Here is a 9078-nt window from a genome sequence, read left to right as displayed (position 1 = left end):
ATATGTTCAGAATTTCGTGAAGCTTGAAAAAAACTTCGTTTTAGAAATTTCAAATGAGTCCTTTGAAAGAAGGAGAAATGTCAGTTTACCCAGTTTCGCGCTATCAGCAATGGTTAATAAATCAACATTTTTAGTAATTCTGTTATGGACTGAAAACGGCTGTATTTGTGATGAACAAATAAATGTAACTGCCTTTTGCTGGACTCTTTCCATGATACTTACATTCTTATGTGCATGTGAGAACAAGAATATATTTGCATATTCTAGTGCTGGACGACCAAGAGTGGAGTATTCTATAAGCTTTATTTGGTGAGGTGAATACTTTAACGTTCTTTTCAGAGAGACTAATTTTACAAGGTCTTCGCTACGTATTTAACTTGTGCGTTCCAGCTCAGGTCCGATCCTAATATAATACTAAGATACTATATTCAGTAACTATGCGCAACCCTACTCAATTAATACTGCACGAAAGCCCAAGAATATAATTTTACTCTGGTTATAGACACATAGAAACACTTTTATTGAAAATAGAGTCAGCTTCAAGATATCGCACCCATCGGCTACCTTCTTCAGATGTTAGTTTAATTGAATTTGGTCATCTTACCTTGGTATTTCACGTTAGATAATACAATCATTGGTAAAACGTATTATATTACGTTTTAACGACATTGCCTTTGACAATGTCGTTCATTTAGAGCAAAAATAAAAGTGGTGCCAAAACAGAACCTTTCGGGACATTAGACAGTACCTGAACAGGTCGAGGTGCGTGTGCTCCTTAACAAACAAATAGGAACCGATATCGTAGATTGTCCTCAATCCAAGATTCAATAAGACCCTCACTTATTATGTTTGTCATTTCTTTTTTAAGTTTGACGTGTGAAACACGGTTGTTGACCTCTCCAAAAATATCCTTTATCTTTCTTCTATTATTTATACCCGTCGCAAAGTCATGGAGAGTCTCTACCAGCTCTGTGAGAGTCGATCATTCACTCCCGAAGAAGTGCTGCGACGCGCATCCCTCAACGTTTATGTCAAGTTAGTGTTGTATCTTAAAGCATGTTATATATATATAAAAAAACGCTGTATATAACTTTTTGTAGCTTTTCTGCAGACTTTGTTGGTCCTTTTTTTGCCTGACAATCTTACCTTAATGTGAAACGAGTGTGCTGATATTCTTCAATCTTCGAAAAAAACTTTCAAGGGTATAATTCTGGGAACGAGTACTATGGTACTGTAGAAACATACTTCAGGACGCGCGACTTCTGTCATGTCCTCCTGAAAGTGTATTAGGTTCTATGAATGACGTCAAAGCCATAGTTTCTCCAACGCACGGCTTAGAAGCGTAGCCGTTATAGCTGATTCGACTTCCGGCTGCCGAGCGCGTCGGACGTTCTTATCATGAGCTCCGTCGGAGCGGTTTCAGCGGCCCATTCGGGCCGCGGTAACAGGAGTGCTGACGCTGCATCACAGGAGCATGAAATCATTTTGCCGTCGCTGCCATCAGGAGCATCTGTTCTACACACGGCATTTTTGCATGCCGACACGAAAGCTCGGCCCTATCGTCTTGAGCATTTTCGGGACGCCCTTGCACGTGTGGCACTTCTCCCAGAGGTGCTCGCTTTGGGGGCGTATCAGTACAATCACGTTTGGGCTGTCACCTTCAAGAGCGCCGAGGGGAAAAAGAAGTTGCTAGCCGTCGCAAACTTCAAAGTCAAGGACGGCCGCTGCGTCGTGGTGGACCCGAGTAACCAGGACACCCGGCTCAAGCTCCACTGGCTGCTGCATCACGTCCCTGACGAAGAGGTACGGGCGGCCCTGGCGCCTTTTGGAAAAGTGACAGGAATCACAAGAGACAAGTGGCGCGTCCCAGGATCCCCGGACATGGGGTCGACAACGCGGTCGGTGTCCCTCAAGTTGGGGCCTGGTGTCACGGTGGACGACCTCCCCCATCAACTGCGTATCGCCGGCGACCTAGCGTTAGCAGTGGTGCCGGGCAGAGCTCCGCTCTGCCTACGGTGCAAGGGCAAGGGCCAAATTCGGAGGGAGTGCCGAGTACCGCGCTGTGCGCTCTGCCGTCGCTTTGGCCACGACGAGAGCCAGTGCGTCCGAACCTACGCAAGCGTCGCAGGACCCGTGGGGAGCGACGATAATAACTTGGAGCACCTCATGGACGTGGCCGATGCCGAGGAGGCCGCCTCGGGTACTTCCGACAGGGCAGCCCCAAAAGCGGACGTTGCACCAGCACCTGAATGTGACGGGACGAAAAGCACGGTTGACGCAGCACCTGGTACGGACGCTACGAGGCAAGCTAGGCGGTCAGAGGTTCCTACGGCAGAGAACGTTACACCGAGCGGCGCAGAAATCAGCGTCGTTAAGGACTCTGCCGTTGACGGATCCATGGTTGACGTAAGGCCTCGGCAAGTGGCCTTACCACCAAAAGGACTCACGAGGACGCCAGCATGGGGCCCAGCGTGTCAAACCACGAGGAGCCACCTCCGAAGGCGGCCCCCTTCAGGAGGCCACGGCTCAACGTCAAGCCGAAGGTGGCGACGATGCAAGAGTGGTCAAGCCACCGCCGTGAGTGTCCGACCGTGGCTAGCTTGAGGCCTCGGGGTATGTGTGGTGGACAGTCGGACGCTAGTTTTTCGTCGAGACGCAATACACGGCTCTGAACCCGAGGTAAGCACCATGCGGTCTCTCTCCTCCTGGAATGGCACTAAGATTAGAAGCGCTTTACGCATTGCCACGATAAACGTCCGCGGGATGGCAGCGAGGCGCCGACAATACCAGCTTAGCCGACTGTTCGCGGACAACGAGCTCGATATTGTCGCCGTCCAAGAAACGAAAGCAAAAAGCCAGGAACAGACTGACCGCATGGTGCAACCTTTTCGATCTCGTTTTAATGTATGCGTTGCACATTCATTTGGTTTGTCAGGGGGTTGCTGTTTATTTATTCGGCATTCGATTGGCATGACAGAGACGGCTGTGGTTTCGTGCACATCTGGTTGTTTTGTGTACTGTGATTTTTCTTTTTCGAATATCGAGTGGCGTGTAATTTGCGTTTATGCGCCAAATCGCGACAGTGAGCTAAATCTTTTTTTGAAGGTATAAGGGTGTACCTTGAAAGTGAAAGAATGATTCTTCTTTTAGGAGATTTTAATTGTGTGTGCGCGCCAGAGGATCGTGTGAATCAAGTCCCTGCTCGCGACCAGAGTGCCATTTATTTAAGTGATATTATTGCTCAAAATGAATTGGAAGACGTCGCGCGCCTTGCCTCCACAGGCAAGGTTCAGTTTACTCATTTTCAGGGTTTTAGTCATGCCCGACTCGATAGAGCTTACATTTTGCTTGATCTCGCCCAGTCATGTGACCAATATACTGTTCAGCCTGTCTCGTTCAGTGACCACGCGTTAGTAATGTTCAGCCTTGGAAAGAAAGCCAGAAGGTAAAAGTGGAATTGGTCGCTGTGGAAATTAAATGGGAGTCTTGTTCTGGATGAGGTTTCTAAAAGTACAGTTAACAGTTTATTTGAGAAGTTAAAAGATAATGATCAAATATAGTGGGGGGTCAAGTGGGAACTGTTTAAAGAGGAAGTAAAAATGAACGCCATAGAAAGAAGTAGTTTACTCAACTACCAGAGACAGAGGAAGAAAAAAGAGCTCAGGCGTGAATTGGACATTCTTTTAAGCGAAGAAAGCGTTCTGCCCGGCGAGTTCGCGCTGGAAATAAACATCAAGAACCAGTTGGAAATTATTGACGCAGAACGTTACAGAGGGGCCGTCGTGCGTGCGCGATCCGAAAGACTTTGGTGCAGCGAAAAGCCGACAAAGCGCGCGCTAAGTGACGAACAGAGGTAAGCGCTGCAGAACGAGATAAACGAAATCAGCTACGGCCACTCGGTAACGCGTGATAAGAGAACAATTCAACGGGCGTTTGTCGAACACTATCGCGAGTTACTTGGGCACTGCGCACCATTACAAGACGGTTTCGACAACGCGTTTTTGCTGCTAATGCCCAAGCTAGAGGAGCACGTTCGTATCAGCTTGGAAGCGCCGATTAGTGTCCGCGAAATAGAGCGGGCCATTGACGAGTTAAGCGCAGGAAAGACACCTGGTCCTGACGGCCTAGGCCCCGAGTTTTACAAAATTTTTAAATCGGAATCAGAAAATGCCTTTTACCATCTGCTAACCGAGGCCTATGATTTAAATATTTTGCCGCCATCATTTTTAAGAACACACACTGTCCTTATTCCCAAGAGCGATGACCCAGTCAAACTTTTGTCCGTGGCATCCTACAGACCTATATAAGTCTAGCGAATGTGGACTACAAAATCTACATGAAGGTCCTGGCTCAAAGATTACAGTCCGTGATTAAATGCTTAGTGGGGCCAGATCAGACGTGTGGTATAAAAGGGCGTACCATTTGTACGAATCTACATGTCGCGAGAAGCATCTTAGAATGCTGCGACGCTTTCTCCAGTCGAGTTGCAATGTTGCAGCTCGACCTGGAGAAAGCGTTCGACCGCGTATCGCATCAGGTTCTTTTTAATATTCTGGAATATGTTAATGTAGGTAGTGTTATTCTAGATGGTCTCAAAATGGCTTACAAAAACTGTACTACGCGCTCAATTGTTAATAAGAATGTTAGTGAGAGTGTCGACGTCCGCTGTTCTGTGAGGCAAGGTTGCCCACTGTCGCCATTGCTTTTTGCTATTTATTTAGAACCCTTTTGTTTGCGACTTATTCAAAACGAAAGAATTAATGGTTTTAGAATCGAGTCAAGCGAGGTGAAAGTTCTGGCGTACGCGGACGACGTTGCCGTTTTTTGTACAGATCGAGAGAGCGTGCGCGAGGTGGTCACTGTTGCATCTTCTTTTTGCAAAACATCGGGTAGTCTGAATAACTGGGGAAAATGTGCTGGCTTTTGGCATGGTGACTGGGACGCGACGCCTAGTGTTTTTTTGAACATTCAGTGTACGGCCTTGCCAGTCAAGTATCTCGGGGTGCCGCTCGAATATTATCGAGACAGCTCGCGGTATTGGAATGAGGAGACGGAGAAGGTCCGGACAAAAGCGGAAAGTTGGAAGGGTCGTGAACTCTCGATGTTTGAACGGGCTACTGTATGTAATATTTTTTTGATAGCGAAAGTGTGGTATGTGTTGCAAGCGCTGGCTATGTCGCGTATCAACGTGCAAAAGATACAGAGTATTTGCAGTTTTTATTTGGGTATCAGTTTGGGAGCGCTCTTCCCGCACGAATTTGTTCCGTTCACTGCGATGCGGTGGGTTAGGACTGTCTCACCTGTTTATCCGACAAATTGTGTCTCGGGGTTCTCCGTGATCAAAATGATGGTTTTTTACGCACAGTTATCCAAGTAAGAATGCGAAATATTCTACCAGAGTTTGTGGTGTCCTCGAGTACCGAAGCGAGTGGCAGTGTCCGTGGTTACCTACGAGAAGTTCTTCTCTGTTTTAAGATGTTGAAGGTGCGTTTTTCTTTAGAATACCTGACTAATGTAACGCGAAAGAGGTTGTATAAAGATTTAGTTGACGTCTTATTGCCCGTACCCCTTTACAGATCTCTGTGTTCGGAGGAAACGGGTCAGGATGTACTAAAAAGAGCGAAAAGAATGCCGATAAAACCAGCGGTTAAATCCTTTTTCTTTGGACTACACAGCGGCACCCTCCCTGTGAAGTCGTTGCTCGAGAGTAGGGGGATATATGTTCCATGGACAACCAACTGCCTGCTCTGTAAAAGACCAGAGACCACAGAGCATGTCTTCATCGAATGCTGGGACGCGGTTTTTTATTGGGATATTCTCCAGCGCACACTAAAAAAGGACCTTCCTGTAAAGGCCCGTCCACACTCTTGCGACCTCTTAAACCTAGGTTTCTTACAACTTCTTAAACCAGAAAACACACTGGCGCCATATATTGAGAAGCAGTGTAAACTCGGCGGTCCGGCATATTTTTTTTTATTTCTCGCGCATTATCCTTTCTTTCTTGGCTCGAAAAACTTTTGTCAATGTTATAAACGAGCCTTTCTATGAGTATTACGCACATTTGACCTCGGAAATCCCGCAAAACCTTCGCTGTTGTGAAATGCAGTTCCAGGGTCACCGCATAGATGGCGCCACAATGCCAGTTTGTTCCCTCATTTTAAAAACATTTAACAAGTTTTAAGAGAACTCGTCTCTCTCAGTCGTACTCGGTCGAACTCGGTCGCAAGAGTGTGAACGGGCCTTAACTCCGTCTGGTATTCGGTGTTTGCCCATCGAAAATGAAGGTGGGGTTCCGTACGACATGATTATGGTACTCGGTCTTCACAGTATTTGGAAAACGAGAATGGCTGTGCGCCATGCGGACGTCGATGTACGGTCAGTGCGAGAAAACTTTATTGAGAGCGTGGCATACATTCGAACAGTTCTTGCGGCAGAGCCTGAACCCCCTGGCTGGTTGCCGCTTCTAAAAAAGCTGGTGTGCCTTAAACGATTTTAAATGTAACCGGGCTGGTCTAGCGGAGGTTGTCGGTTTCTCTTTTAACACTCTCATGTGTCTACTTGGTGCAATTGTCAAAACAGGCAATAAAGAAAAATAAAAAAGCCGTTATAACTCAGTGGTAGAGCACTGGTCTCGTAAACCAGGGGTCGTGAGTTCAAACCTCACTGGCGGCTTCCGGTTTTTCCTTTTTGAATTCGTGAGCGTTGTAACTGACCACTGTGAACTCTCTGGGATGCGGACCGAAAAAATGAAAGACGTTTCCAACACCCTCTAACGCCGAATTAGAGTAGCTCTTGAGGAGGAGAAGGGAAGGGTACAGAGGGGAGGGTATACCCCTTCCCTCCTTTTGACCTCCTCATCCTTCCTGCTACTCCTCCTCCTCCTCCCCGCGGGCTGCATTATGGGACATTTCCCATAATGCACCGCGCGGTTACGCCGACGCCGACGCCGCTCAATCCGGAAACGGGCGCCTAAGAGCTGCGCTCTAAAATAGAATAAAACATGAATGAAAAAATATTTTGAAAAATATTGATATTTTATTTAATGCAGATGTAGCGTGTGTCGTTTTAATTATTTCGAAATATTATGACACCTAGGTTTCATGTATAAATAGCGTTTACCAACGCCCATTTTTCGACGGTCCGTGGTGTTTTATAAAATAATATACGGATGGAACGACTTCCTTCCTCTTTGTTTCACCAAGCCCATGGCTATTCGTTAGGTTCAATGAGCGACTTGATTTTCTCGTAAGATGGACTGCGTGCCTGTGGTGTATCAGTTTATCCCTAGTAAAAATTTTCACATAGCGTGATAAAAGTTTTCAGATCAGGTAATCTTAGGACCGAAATAAAACATTCGCGGAGACACAGAGGGGATGACCTGAGTGCAGAGTTGAAGTGTAACGCCACGGCGCCCGAGACAAGGGATTTTAATATGGCAGTCGGGGCCCACGCGACGGCGGGTGAAACGTTCTGCATGCTTTTGGACACCCCAAAGTGGGCCGTCATCCGATTGCGCGAATCCAGGGCAGCATTGGTTTTTTGTTAATCTGCGCATTACATCGGCTTCTAGTGCCTCACTTTTGAAGCTGCACAGATTTAATTTAAAACTCGAAGTTTTCCGTGCATTATTGTGAGTCGATACTCATAGTCTGAAAACGCACAAAACTGGTTGCATTCCTCGACTGTGGTGATGAGAATTTCCTAGAACGTTCTACTCCGAGCTCTCAAAAACGACTAAGCGTTTCCATATTGCATATCCCGGGGGAATCTAATTTTTACTAGTAGGTGTCAGAACAAACGATTCAGAAAAAAAAAAAAAAAAAGACGGAGAGCTGTGACCGTGGTTGCAATTCCTGTCGAAGGTAATAAACGAGCATAGTGGCTAGCAGCGTACGAGCTGAAATGCTTAAAAATATCTGGCTTGAATCGGCTAACTGAGCCAATCTGTACGCTGCTACAGCTCAGTGGCAGAGCTCTGGTCTTGTAAAACAGGGATCGCGCGTTCAAGCTTCGCTGGGAACTCTACCTTATGATGATGCAATGAAATGAAATGAGAAGAAAGAAATCATTGATTTTTTTCTTTATGTATTTACTTTTTTTCTTGAAATTCAAATTAATTTGGAACGTAATATTTACCGTTGTGACGCTCAAAGTTTTGGTATTTTATTGGTGGAAGTAGTGATATTAGTCATCTTCTTATAATGTGCCGTAGAGGCCATGTGAATCTATTCACGAAACATACTTCGATCAAGCTATTTAAACAGTCATGTTTGTCCAGGTCACGGCCGAGCATCGCGTCGGCGTGCCTATTTTGTATTAATGTCTTGAAGGCCGCAAGAATGGTCATGATTATGAAAGAGGCTCGTATTTAATAATAAAATATATTATGTAAACATCGTAGATTCACAAGTAGTGCATATGAATGAAGGGCTAATGAACAGTACTGTGCGTATACATCAAGTTGTGTGGTCACGTTGCGTTAATAAGTGTACATACACAAATTAAATATTTCTGGTTTAATTATATGCTGCCTGCGTGACAGATAACGCGGTAAATGACCTGAATCGGTGGTAATTATATTTTAAATTGATTTTCTCGGCTCAACGGAACTAGACAAAGCACGCATGGACGAATGCACCATTCTCTGGGAGTGTGGCGTTTCGTCCAAACGCAATTTATGCTTTGAAACACAGCTCGAAACGCATTAGATTGTTTTAAGCTGTGGGAAAAAAAAAGCGTTTTTAGAATAACACAGACGTTCTAGTTTATGCACTGAATCGCGTAGGACAGCGGCCGCTATAGCTCAGTGGTAGAGCACTGGTCTCGTAAACCAGGGGTCGTGAGTTCAAACCTCACTGGCGGCATCTTGTTTTGACTTTTTTAGTTTTGCACCCTATTTATGGCATCTGTTTGAGCGGTGGAGCTGTCTATTTTTTCAGACGCCACACAGTTTTCGTGGTTTTCCTATTGTTGCGTTCCAGGAAAATATTTTTTTTTTTTAAGATGGGCGTTTACGCGGCATCTATGGTCTCACCTTTGAAGCTGCATAGCCGCACATTGATGCTTAAAGTTTTCCTT

At 45.8% G+C, this 9078-nt stretch overlaps 2 non-coding genes across 2 annotated transcripts; both read left to right on the top strand.

Moving 5' to 3' along the window:
* Positions 1-6600: 6600 nt before the first annotated feature.
* Trnat-cgu lies at positions 6601-6672 on the top strand. Its single transcript has one exon. It is a non-coding gene; the product is annotated as a tRNA-Thr (tRNA).
* A 2120-nt stretch (positions 6673-8792) lies between these two features.
* Positions 8793-8864, top strand: Trnat-cgu. Its single transcript has one exon. It is a non-coding gene; the product is annotated as a tRNA-Thr (tRNA).
* Positions 8865-9078: the final 214 nt, after the last annotated feature.

Source organism: Ixodes scapularis, unplaced genomic scaffold, assembly GCF_016920785.2.
Source record: "Ixodes scapularis isolate PalLabHiFi unplaced genomic scaffold, ASM1692078v2 PGA_scaffold0__279_contigs__length_252992795, whole genome shotgun sequence".
Taxonomy (NCBI): Eukaryota; Metazoa; Arthropoda; class Arachnida; order Ixodida; family Ixodidae; genus Ixodes; species Ixodes scapularis.
Note: the sequence above shows the minus strand (reverse complement) of the source record. Positions and strands in the feature narration are given on the sequence as shown.